This window comes from Chaetodon trifascialis, chromosome 1 (assembly GCF_039877785.1).
Source record: "Chaetodon trifascialis isolate fChaTrf1 chromosome 1, fChaTrf1.hap1, whole genome shotgun sequence".
Lineage (NCBI taxonomy): Eukaryota > Metazoa > Chordata > Actinopteri > Chaetodontiformes > Chaetodontidae > Chaetodon > Chaetodon trifascialis.
Window position 1 is genome coordinate 3206976 of NC_092056.1, and position 13259 is coordinate 3220234.

The 13259-nt window shown below is 42.3% G+C and overlaps 1 protein-coding gene across 8 annotated transcripts in view; it reads left to right on the forward strand.

Moving 5' to 3' along the window:
- The first annotated feature begins 8118 nt into the window (after nt 1-8118).
- LOC139328981 (C-myc promoter-binding protein-like) overlaps nt 8119-13259 on the forward strand; it is a 63338-nt gene continuing 58197 nt past the window's right edge. For all 8 annotated transcript variants that reach the window (XM_070959076.1, XM_070959085.1, XM_070959094.1 and 5 more), the window contains exon 1: nt 8119-8340. The gene's annotated coding sequence lies outside the window, so the exon portion shown is untranslated. The remainder of the gene's footprint in view (nt 8341-13259) is intronic.

Consider the following 13259-nt stretch of genomic DNA (forward strand, 5'->3'; position numbering starts at 1 on the left):
TCTATACCTATATTTTGGCTATATATTTTTATATTGAAGCCCTTTACTGTATTTATCACTTTAAACTGTGTGTAATATCCCTATAAACACTAAATGACTTGATTTCAGGTGATCCAGTTGTAAATAATGACTGAAGGGGCATATCAGTGTTTTCAGATTTTCATTGGCTATTTGAAGCATCAGTCATCTGTAAAATCGGTTATGACTGGCTCGATCTACACATGTAAGAAGAGAAGGAGGTGTCAGTTTTAAAAGCAGTTGTGTGTCTACTATTATTGTTATACTTCCTGTGGTGATTGTGTCTTGAAATGGTTTCCATCAATTGATTCACGATTTAAGAATTTTAGCTTTCTAATGATGTATAATATGAGCATAAACATGAACATAGAGTTTTTTATTAATAGATCGGAAGAACAATAAATTCTCCCACAGCCCACAGGTGGGCTGTTGGAACGGTAAGGGGTTTTAATTTTAGACCTAGTTACACAGACTTTCCAAATGAGAACATAGTGTGTGTGTGTGTGTGTGTGTGTGTGTGTGTGTGTGTGTGTGTGTGTGTGTGTGTGTGTGTGTGTATCTTCTGCATGCCTGCTACTACTACTGATTAGTGGCAATATGGATGCAATTCCTAAGGCTGCTGGTCTTGAAAGAATGATAATCATAAAGTAAAACTATGACTGGATGCTGTTCTTCATCCTCTTTTCCAACATGCTTATTGTAGAATGTTGGAAAAGAGGATGAAGATGAAAAATTAAACACTGTTAATATTAGGCTCTGAAATCTAAAGAAAAAAAATGGAAAAATGAATGCAGTTCTGGGTTATAGAGAAATGCTTTACAGAGCAGAGGTTCCTTTTTGTTAGAGGGCATCAGGGAACTATTTATTATCACTGCCTCTAATCTCGACTTCCTCTCAGCTCTCAGCATCTGTTGGCACAGCTTCACCATCACTGCCGCTGCAGGAGCTAATGTCTGTGTGCAATTGATCTCATTGAGCTTGGAGACAGAGGGGTTTTAGCTCGTAGCAAACATTAGCAGCATTTCCTCTGATGAAACCAGATGTCAACAAAGCTTTAATTATCCTCGCTCTTTTTAGGGATGCCTACAACAGCCAGGTGCCCCCACGTCACGGTGACCTGATCAGTAAAGATCAGTCATTTCATCAACAGTTAGATCTGATAAATTTTGTGATTTAAGGGACACTGGAAAGGCTTGTCCCCCAAAAGAAAGACACATTGTTCAAATACAGTGATGAGAGAATCAGGAAAGTACTCCTTTCTAATGAGGCACCTTTTGTGTTTCTATGTTGTAACTAAAGCCTTTGTTAATCTTGAATAAATGATTTAGTATTGCTTTATAAATCTGTAATGTTTTTAATCAGAACAGTGTTTGGGTTGCCAGGTTGTAATATTTATTATATTCTATTATATAAAGCCGTTATAATGCCCTAATAAAGACTCACGGGTCGTCAGGTCTGCAGTTAGAAATGTTATGATGGTTAATGTCCAATGTTGCAAATATTAATAAACTGGAATAAAGTTTTCCTGATCAAATAATGAGCTTAAAAGACAAAACATGTATCATGCTGGAGGATGAACAGAAGTAAGGCAGAAGTAAAGCATTATTTGACACTTTATTAATCATTAATTGATCCATTGGTTACAACTTAGAAATGCTTTATATTAGTTACAACCCGTAAAATCTTTGAAGAAGTGAGCAGTTAGAGGTTTGCTGTTCGCTCAAGGGCACATCGGCAGGGCTCAGGAGGTCTGGAGCCTCTCCGGCTACCAGTCCACATTCAGTTGTCCATGCTGGTCTTGAACTGGCCACCCTACAGTTCCCTACAGTTTTTGAAACAAAAACCCAAAGTAGAATAAACTGTTATCTGACTCTAAACAGAGAATATGAATTGGCTGAATATCTCCAGTCTGTCAGAAACATGAAGCAGAGATGGATCCTGACCAGGTACAGGCTCAGTGACCACCAGCTGTCAGCAGAAACAGGAAGACACAGACAAACATGGCTGCCCAGAGACAAACGTACATGTGGACACCGCTTGACAGCGGAGGTGGAGACAGAGATCCACTTCCTCCTCCGCTGTAACAAGTTCTCTGCAGTAAGAGACTTCCACTACGGGGAAGTAGCTGAGAATCTGAATATTGATTATGTTTGAATTTAGATTTGATCTCATCATTTTTCTGAATGAAGGACCTTTTGTTGAATTGACCCTTTTACAGGTTGGCAACTCTTTTTTTTTTTCTTGCTATAATACAGTAGATTAGGATGTGATGAAAACCTGCGGACACAGGCCTGAAGTCCTGCTGTGCCAGTGAAACACACTGCAGTCATCAACGTGTCTAACACAGGCCACAAGCTGTTAATCGCCACTAAAACCATTAACTATGTTGTATCGCAGCAGCAGGCGGGTGTCTCCCATCTGTTAGCTGATGACTTGTTGTAATCGTCAGGCTGAAGCTATGAAACTGGAGGAGAGCAGAGACGATGATTACGGCCCCCAGGTGGCACATTTCAACCTTAAAATAACACTATTTTACAATGGAAAGTCAGAGGCTAATTACCCACGATGCTGACTTTGGATCAATAATGTGAGGTGTTTCAGCGAATCAGCTGCAGCAACATGGAAGCTTTCTGAAATTTACAGATGCGGAAAAGATTCCCAAAAGCAGACTGCTGCTGCATGTGGCTGCAGCCGCCCGATCAATGGCTTTTCATCACTGATTGGATTTCAGATGGTCTCCAACATAAAACCACTGCATGCAGAGCTGAGCTTGACAGAGCTGTGTTTGGCTGCATTACACAGAAGATGGCAGCAGTGAGACATGACAAAGCCATTTAAACTGAGTAAGAAACAACAACGTCCAAGTGTTTCACCTGTGATTAGCTCTGTGCATGTGTGTCATTTATCTGTTTTTTACTGTCATTTGTTAAAAAGCCAAAGAAAAGTCTTCCAATGTTACAATCATTGACCACAGAAAGATGAGAAAGTGCATTACAATGGCCTCATCACAAATTATTTCGTAGTATTATGGGATATTAAATAATCTCAGGAAGAAAGGAAACACAACCTTTTAACTTTAGAGTTAAATGAATGTTTTTTTTTATTGGGATTAAGGTTAAAAAGGCACAGAATAAACTACTTTCAGGGATGAAACAACTGAATTTAATCCTGAAATGACTAAAATGCCAAATGATGTTTATGCTCATCAGTCTGTTCTTATGATTAAGTCTCAAATCTCCTAATTTAAGGCTCATTAAAGGAATCTAAAGTAGTAAATCTAAGGAAATTTGAGGCAATAAACTGAGATTTTTATCATGAATGATAAATAATTCATAAAGATGACAATAATGAGCAGTCACTGAAAGCTGTGACACCACAGAGTTGAACTGTCCAAGACAAAAACGATAAAACAACAGTTAATGGACTGCCGTTCTGGGTGTGTCGGAGTCATGAAGGTTAGAGAGAAAATAAGCACATTTGTGTTCATTTTTGAAGAAAAGGGCCACATATGGTGATATACTGTAAATCTGAACACATTTTAACAATGAAGACGTGTTTTGAAGCCAGTCTGGAAACATTAAAATAATCATTATGCAGCTTCAGAATGCAGCTGCAGCTTTGAAGTCACTGAGTTTGTTCTGTCTGTGCAAAACAAACCAAAACAGCTTTAAATATGTAGTCGAGCGAGTGAGAGTCTGAGAAGAGGCGTCAGATGCTGTGTAGGCAGCCCGTCTCCAAAAACCAGCCAAACTTCACATGTGCGCTTTTTGACCAGTTTAAGATGAGAGATTAAAAAAATCCTTTATTAATCCCACAGTGGGCAAATCTGCAGTGTTACAACCGCAAAGCCGAAACTGTAATAGTAAGAAAAACAGCAAGAAAATGATAAATAAGTAGACAAAAAGTAAGAATAAGCAAGACCAAACAATGGTTGAGCTGCTGCTTTAACTGCTTCACCTATTGTATGTACATTTTTAAATTCAATCATAAGATGTGTTTGGCAGCTTTGGTTCATCTAACTTCTGAGAAAACAGGGAAATGTTCATTTCAAGGATTTACGAGTTTGCATGACTGTGTGGGAATAAGCTGCCAGCCTCCACCCCCACCGACACGAGCAAACCTCACACCTACTCAGAGCCAAGCTGTTTCAGCCAGTTTCATCATATATTCTGCCATTCAACACAAAGTGGAGTCGAATTTATTCATCTGGAAAAATGAGCAAACAACCTATAAGTGAAGTGTCACTTACAATCAGTGGAATAATTCAGTGCACATCGGAGTTGGATGCTGTTTGGAGGATGTGTCAGTTTGCATCATTCGTCCATTAGTTTTCCATTCGCACACGAGGAGTTAGAGCCAATCCCATCATGCACCGAGGGCAAGGCGAGCGAGCCCTCTGACCGGCTAATCACAGGCCACATGCGCTATGTGCGAACATCTTCACTGTGTTTCATCCACCTCAACTGAGTGTGAAAAGAAACCAAAACAAGCCTCAAATCATATGAAAGCAAACCGTTCGTGAAAGCGTGTGAAGATTTTGAATTTTGGGTCCAGCAGACCTTAAACGCAGGCATTAGCTCGACCTGACTGAACAAAACATGTTCAAGGCTTTGCCTCCACAGCAGCAGTTGCACGAGTTGCACTCGCCGTGCTAACGGCCTGCTGGCAAACTGCTTTTCAGACTGCTGTCAGACATCCCTCACACAGTCATGTGGGTAGTTCAGGTGCTTTCTGAGATCGCTGGGGTTTTTCCCTTTCAGTTCACGTCCACAGAGAGCAGGCAGAGGGCACTAAGCACTTTCTCATTTCTGATTACTGCAGTATATCAACGACTCATTCATCCCAAATCAAAACGCTCTACAGGTTGCACAAACAAGCCAGCTTCTCCGGCGAGACATTTAAAGCTCCAAATGTTAACATTCTCTATTAACTATAAATTAAATGGCTTAAGTTTCAACGTGAGTTCAATATGACATGAATACGACACTATGAAAGAACTAATCAAGAATAAATGGAGACAAAATATGAACTACAACTATGAAACTGTGGAACAAATACTTTTTTAAACCTTAACTTCATATTATGAAATGTCGCTTCATCCAGGTTCTTTTCACAGTAACAGAGTTTACGGCACATCAGCTACATTTCATCTGAGAGGTTTTTATTTTGAAAATGGTCGTTTGATTATTTCTTTGTGTAACTCACAAAGTCTTGGACAAGCAGACACTTAGACAGACAGACAGTCGTGTAAGTTATTTTATAATGTCTTATTTATTTATGTAACATTGAGCGTTTGGGCTTCCACAGGAATCCAGGTTTAAAGCGGCAGTTTAATGTCTTTCTGCTGACTGCAACGCTGCGATTAGTCACCTCGTTTACACTCTTTCTTCTCCACACATGGCCATGCACACAATGATGAACCCACAGAGAATTATCACCAACTCTTCAGCGTTTTCAGCCTCTTGTAGTGGGCAACAACAAAGCTCTGATAAACCCACTGAGTGCGGCTGCAGCAGCTCAGCACCAGCCAGCAGAAAGACACATTCAGCAGCTAAAAAGATGGATTTTTCTCTGCTGAGGACCAAAAAACAGATAAACACAAATGAAACATAGAATATTTATTTTCATGCTCCCACATAAACTCTCTTCAAGGACAGTCTCAAATCTGATGAGAAAATTGCTATAATAACACACACACGCACGCACACACACACACACACACACACACACACACACACACACACACACCCTCGCTTTGATGTGCCATCATCATCACCATCACAATTATTGTTACTTCTATTGCTGCTGTTTCTTGTGATTTATGCATCTATTTTTGTTCCAGTTCTCTCCTTGCTGGGTCTGATGTTTCACTGTTATTTTGTAATTTTGATGTTTTGACTTCTATCCTGAGGCGAGAGGATTTTACGAAGCCTCGTGGGGCTCTCAACCAGAGATGGGATTTCATACCCTTGCTCTTCTTGTTTCCAGCACATTTTTCTTTCATCCTTTGCAAAATGACTTTAATATGTTGGGTCTAACTTCTCTTCGTTCTTATATGTGATATGATTGTGTCAAATTTGGTGCATCGTAGGGTTGAATTAAAGCATTTCAGTGATTAAAACGTAATTATTTAAGACAATCAGCAAAGAACTTCTCATCATTGCACACTGTTAAGCCTTTCGGACTTTTTTTGCATTTTTTTCTCATTGTTGGAAAACTTGAAACGTGAACTTCAAGTTCTTTCTAATATTTTCTCTGTTTGACACAAACACGGTCAGACGTGGTTTTCTTCTGCAGTGCATCCTGAAACACCAGAGCCAACAAGAAGAGGTGAGCCAACACATTTCCAACATGGCACAGCTTCAGAAGTCACAAAGCATGTTTTTTTTGTTTTTGAGTGGGAGTATCTGGGCGCAATCCAAAACCATACTCCTGGAGATGAAAATGCAGTTCCCCCTCAGTAATGATCTTTTTGACATTCGTTATTGATCTACAGTGTCAGGTAGAAAAATATCTCACACCCATTTCCCCTTCTCAACCTCCTATGATCCATTTCTCACAGAGGGAACTCTAAGCCAAAATGCTTTGGTGCAAACGCTTTTTTGAAACTGTGTTTCCTTTGTATGATTGTCTTCGTGTGGAATATCCAATTTGACCACATTATTATACTTGTTTACAAATCAAGTTCCCATGCACTGATCTATTGACAGTCAACTGGACGTGAGTGACTTTGCACACAAGGCTGAATTTTCCAAATGCATTTTAAAATTTGCATGATGAAGCTCTAAAGCACTGACGGCTGAGCAGCAGCATCCACAGTACTTCATGTTGTCAGGAGTCTACGCTAAACCTGATCCTGAACAGCCACTTAAGCTTGCTGAATTTGGTAGCAGTCCACTTCAGGTGTGTTCACACTGAAAGGAACGGAACAGGAGGAGCGACTGCGAATGACGTTAATGCAGACTTATTATAATAAAGCTGCAGGTTTTTGTTCTCTTGGGAGCACAAACCTCTGACACCTTAAAGTCTAAAGGTGCGTACAAACACAGCAGAGCACGAGCACACAAGCACATGTGTGCTTGATTCATATGCTGCTAGCCGTGTAGTTAGTGAAGCAAATCCATGCAACTAACACAAGGCGTGAATTTGGTTTGTGTGCAATACGAATGCACCTTCAGAGGTACTAGGCGTCCATTTTGCCACACCGGCGTAGGCCCACTGGTTGACACAGAGATAGTAGAGCATATTTTCCATTTGCCTGTGTTGGTCTGTCTTAATTTGTGATGTTGCTGGTACAAGCGTTTTTTTCTTTGCATGTCGCTCTGAGTTTTGCTGAATTGAAATGTAGCACAAACCACTACCCACTGGATGTGGTACTGGTCAGGTTTAGAGCACACATGATGACATGGGACTGAAATGGTGGCAGTGGAAAAAAAAAAAAAATCCACTTATGAGCAGACTTTTGGAAAAAAAAATACAGATATTAGGAATCAGGAAAAAGTGCAACAAAGATTTAAATCATTAGTGCTGATGAACTGCAAACTAATTAGATAAAATACATGTTGGTTTACATGTTGGTGGTGTCATTAGTGCATTCATTTATTGTCTGCATTTAATTTATATTATTTTGGCCCTTGTGGAATTCCGTAGGACAACAGAGGAGACGGTTATTATGGGATTAACAGCAAATTCTGACAGATTTACAAGAGGATTTACAAATGGAAGACAGGATGCAAACAAAAGGGGTTTTACCACTGTTCGTTTATAATAATCTGTATTATGCAATGAAGTGGAGTTACTTCTTTAATCACGACCAGAAATTAGGTCAGTTTTATTAAAAAAAAAAAGTATGAATGATAATATTGAGTTGATTTAATTGTGTCAGCATCAGGTAGATTATATATGATCCGTCCTGCTGGGAGAGGCTGGCTGTGATGAGAAGCTGCCACCCAGAGAGACGAGGGTGTGTGTGTGTGTGTGTGTGTGTGTGTGAGAGAGAGAGAGAGAGCGAGAGAGAGAGAGAGAGTCTGTGTATGTGTGTGTATCTGCGCGCGCGGCCGGGGACGGCGGATTCCCATCACAACCAAGATGGCGGCGGAGCGCACAGCCGGCTCGGCACACTGACTGACTGACTGACAGACGGTGGGAGCGTCGCTCGGTCGGACGGCTAACGGTCGGAATCTTGAGAGAGGAAAAAACACAAACAACACCCCCGCAGTTCAGCTCACCTTTTCGGTACCGGCGGCGCTGTAATGAGGCAGCACCGGTAGACGACACCGGCCGAAGTTGTGTGTGAGGACCGATTTGACGTCCACAAGCGGGGTAAGTACGAGATGATGAACCGTTACAGCGACCGGTGAGGGATTTAGCGAACAGCTGCTAGTTACGCGCTACAACAAGCTAGCTCCGCGGCTTCACTTGCGTTGTCTCGGTGTTTCCGTTTGTTTTGTGTTTAATCCGCGACGAACCGCTAACGACATGTGTGCCCTCCGAGCAATTGACCCCGACGCCTCTCACGCTTCGCCCGCCGCTTCGTCCCCCGAAGCTAAAGACGTGCCACAGGTTGTTTTCCTGTCGGTGAACGTGTTAGCCACCTGTGCAGTGTGTGGCACGATGTCAACGCCACATAAGTCACGGCACATTAAACATCCCGGTGATACGTCCAGCAGTGAACGTTAAGGGTCGTTAAGAACTAAAAATAACCCCAAACACCCCCCTCCCCTCCTCGTACACCCCCTTGCCTGAGGATATTTTAGTTCACTTTGTACTTTTGTCTCACTGCCTCTCTCTTAACCTTACAGGTAGGAACAAAAGGTGCACGCAGGGTCCCGCTTTCAAGTCTTGCTGTGTGAGGCATTTAAAGTCCAGACTGTGAGGCTGTCAGTGGTTTTCTTTGGGCTTTTGTAAGCTGTCGCTGGCAGCATAAGGCTGAAGGCAGAGTTCATCACCGGGGAAAGGCTGGTGAGTGAACGCTAACGCGTCCTCATAAATACAGCTCTATGTGCAAGTTCCTCACCTTGCACTGGCAGAATTTCTCAGACATAATTATTTGCAGCGATGCGCCACCGTAGCAGTTAACGCAGGGGTACCGCACCGGGGGTCCAGCCTGAGAGGACCACTGCTCCTGTCTGACAGCGCAGACATCACACAGGAGCAGTGGTGACGTCTGCCATTGGGGCTTGACATTGCGAGGGTTTTCTTCCCCAGAATTCCCCTCTGCATCGTTTCGTGGTGTCGCAGGACAGGCAAGTCTAGTCAAATCACGTATGTGACAGAAATACTCACAAGCCTGTGATTTGAAAACCTCAGCTCCACATACCAGAAAGGTAACCCACACTGTGATCCCATAAATCCTCTGCCTGCTCTGCTTTTTTTCTGCCTTTCATTCAAGCGTCAGTCGCTTCACATATTGTGGAATTTCTCGTGGCCAGACTCTGTTGTGCACATGATGGACGGGATGTTTTTCTTTGGTTGCATCGCCGTGTCTGTTCATGTTCAAAGGGCAGAAAGGCGCCTATCGGAATGCCAGAGAGGAAGAGCGGATATATTTGAGATGAAGGCGCTCTCGTCCTGGACGGCAGAGCCAAACGGCATGGACTGATTACATAGGGTGCTTGACTGGACTGTGTAGTCTCTTGTGCAGGGCCAAGAAGAGGATTTACAGCAGCGAGTAAAAGTTCAAAGGACACACAGCTAGACAGTGTCTGCTTAGCTGATTGAAGACTTCAGGTACACTCAGTAACCCTGGTTCCACTTACCCTGACGCTAGCCTCAAGGTTAATGCCTGCAGTCCACCTATAATTGACACCAAATGTGCCCCCCCCCCCCGTGGTGGTGGTGGCTTTAATACCTGAGGCACAGGATGCATGTTTTTCCCATCTTACGTAATTCCATGAACACAAACAAAGTCAGCAAATAAGAGTCCCGCTTCACAGAGCTGTCAGAGCCCCGTCATGCTCGAGGAATATTCATGTACTTCAGTGTACCATTCACTTAATCTTGATCTGCGTTACAGTGTATGCTAAACGCCTGAACGGGAGATCGGTATCAAGTTTCTCTGGCAGTGAGAGGATGTCTGATGTTGTAGTCTGCTGTCGAAGGTTTGATTGTTTCATTTCAAAGTATTTCTGCAGTTTTGCACCAGATACTATGTGCAAGAGCTGCTTAAGCATTTAGTAAAATGTTTATGACAGGTAGTTTCTTACTCCGCATGGTTAAAGGATTTTAGGAACAAAGTGGTATTAGAGCAGTGCTTTTGACTTTATCATACCATGTGAGAACGTGCAGTTGTTACAGTCATGTAAGTAGGACATCAAGTCTGCAGTGGACCACATTGAGATGTTACCTTGGATAAGAATCAGCTGCACTGATGTTCAAATCTGTCTTCAAATAAACCCTCGTTCAACGTTGTCCTGCCTCGCGAGTGCATTAGGGTTTCACAAGAAAGTAGGATTTGATTTATTGGGACACGACTCAAAACTAAGACACTTTGCAGACTAAGTGGCCCAGGAACATGGAACATGGTAAGGCAGCCACTGAGCCCCCGGAGAGCTTCACTGTGGGAACTCACACAGTGAAACTAGGTCTGATATTTGCAGATTGAAATGAAAAGAATACTACTATGCTCATTGCTTTCCTTTAATTTTCACCCCCTCCAGCAGCAGGGATGCACGCAGGTTGCTGAAGCTGAAAGCTACAGGAGCCTGCAGCCTAATTTAGCTGTCAGAATGATTAGGTTACACCATAATCAAGCAAATGAGTACTTTAAAGGACCAGTGTGTAGGATTTAATAGCATCTAGTGGTGAGGTTGCAGATTGCGATCAACTGCAATCTCTCGTCTAACTCCTCCATTTTCCAAGGAGAACCTACGGTGGCAACAAAACTCACAATAAACAAAAAAAAAGCTAGAACCAGTGTGTGGTTTGTCCATTCTGGGCTATTGTAGAAACATGGTAGGGCAACATGTCGGACTCTGTGCGAGAGGACCCGCTCCCTCTAAAGATACAAGCAGCTCATTGTAAGGTAGCAAAAACACAATGATCCTTATTTTCAGGTGATTATACATGAATGAGAACATACTGAGGAATATTATCTTCCATTTCTGCCATATTCTGCCAATAGATCCCCCTAAATCTCACATATGGATCATTTCAGGTGGTTTCCAACAGAATGGACTTCCTGTTCTCCAAGGACATGGGACAGCATTTTGACACCGATGCTTTACTTTTGTCTGACTTGCGTCAAAGTGATCTAGGAACCCATCAGCAGTCCTATGTCAGCGATTTAGGCCCTGTGCGTAAACGCCAGTGTTTCAGGGCTTCCTGAACATTGATATCCAGGCCAAGACCTCATCTTTTGTGTGGTGGTCATCGTTCACACTCCGATTAACAACTTGTTTTAGGTCCAGACAATGTGTCGGCTGGTCTCTACAAACTGTGTGTGATGCAGACAATTAAAAATAAAAAGTCTAATTTCAGCTAATGAGTGCTGCGTCTTTGCTCTCCATGTGCATCCAAAACCCACTCAAACATGATTGGTCAATACTGCTCAGACTACAAATTGAACCTGAAACACTTCTGATACCAAAATCTTGTCCCTTGCCTACAGATTTTGCATTCAGATGCAGACACCTGTTTACACAGGTTACATCAAAGCAGGATTAATGGTTCTTTTCCCATTGTCCCGTTCAGTGCCGGCTTGATGTGTTCGGCTGTGGTTTATACTCACAGTTGTAGGGAGTGGTGGAGATGGTAGAATAGAAGAGCATCAGCATCAGCACAGGAGATGTAACCGCAGCAGTCATGCTTTTTGCATTCTGGTCTGTTTCTTGCTTCTGTGAGTGTTAAAATTGCTCTGTCTGTTTCTGGTGGTTTCTGTATGGTTGTTTACTGATGCAGCATGGTGGTTCTACAGAGAAGCCCTTTAGGGATGATACCGAAACACGGTCTGTTGTACGCTTTGATGAAGCTGCTGCAGATATGTGGGCACGTCGTAACATTGCTTACATGTGGCAAATATAAGACAAAATATGCCCAGTACATAAGAAAATAAGCCAAACTTCTCAAATGCTTCTGTTTGATGTTGTCCCAACACTAACAGGTGTACATGAAGCTTTGCTTAAATCAAACATGCATAAACTATCAAATGATGAGAGCAGGTAATATCTGATCAATTAAGAATACACAAAATTAAGAATTTGATCAAGACTTTAGCGTCGTGTTTTGAGTTTTTGATGGCTTGCTGCTATAGACACAGTCATGTGTGAAGACAAAAAATATTGATGATATCCAGTCCTTCGTCACTGCAGACTATTCCACAAACCTAATGTTTTAGTAACAAGACGGGTGGAGGCGGAGCTGATGTTTCAGTGATTCAGGATATTGTGTCAGCCTGAAGGTCACAGCACAGCGCGATTGCCATTTTTATGCAACGTAGCCAAAAGGAGACGCTGGACGAGAAAAGAAAAGCTGCTATAGATTTTCATGCAGAACAACTGAGAACAGGATTACATGTTCCCAGGGAATACCATCCACAAACACTAATTAGCTGTAAGCTCAGAGTATTGTCTGCAGAGAGAAAGGCAGGATGTGTCCTCAGTCGGTGGGTGGCATCTGCTGTTAGACAAGATGAAATCGAGAGTTGGGCATTGATCTCGTCATCTAACGTGAGATTCATAACTCAGCTCAGTTGCTTTTTCTCTGTGGAAAATTGCAATATGTGCGAACTGAGTAAATAAAATCTGTTTTTGTTAAGAACTGTTTCAAGAATTGATTGACCTCTTTGAGCTGGACAGGCGTTCAGACTGAAGGGGTGTATGGGGAAGATGCAAGCATGGCACCGCTGGCAGAGAGAGCGGTGCGGACATACAAGTGCATAACTCGCTGAGAAACCACATTATTATGAGGCAGTTTACAGTAAAAACAAACAAACAGTACAGTACATATCATTGCTAGTATTGAATCGGTTGTTTGCAGTCACATGACCTTAAATTCAGGCGGAGGGCAGGAAGTGAAAACCGCAGTGGAAGAGATGGAGGGATATTCTTACTGTTTTTGATGAAATTACGAGAGAGAAAGGTAGAAACAGAAAAGAGCATATGTTGGATGTGACTCTTACGCTGAGGCAGCAGATATAACAGCTACCTGATCATTCAGACTTGTTCTACTTGAAAAACCACATGAAAGCAGACAAAAGTGTGGAGGCACACAGCTTTTCTGTTCATGGTTCGGTCCTCGACCTC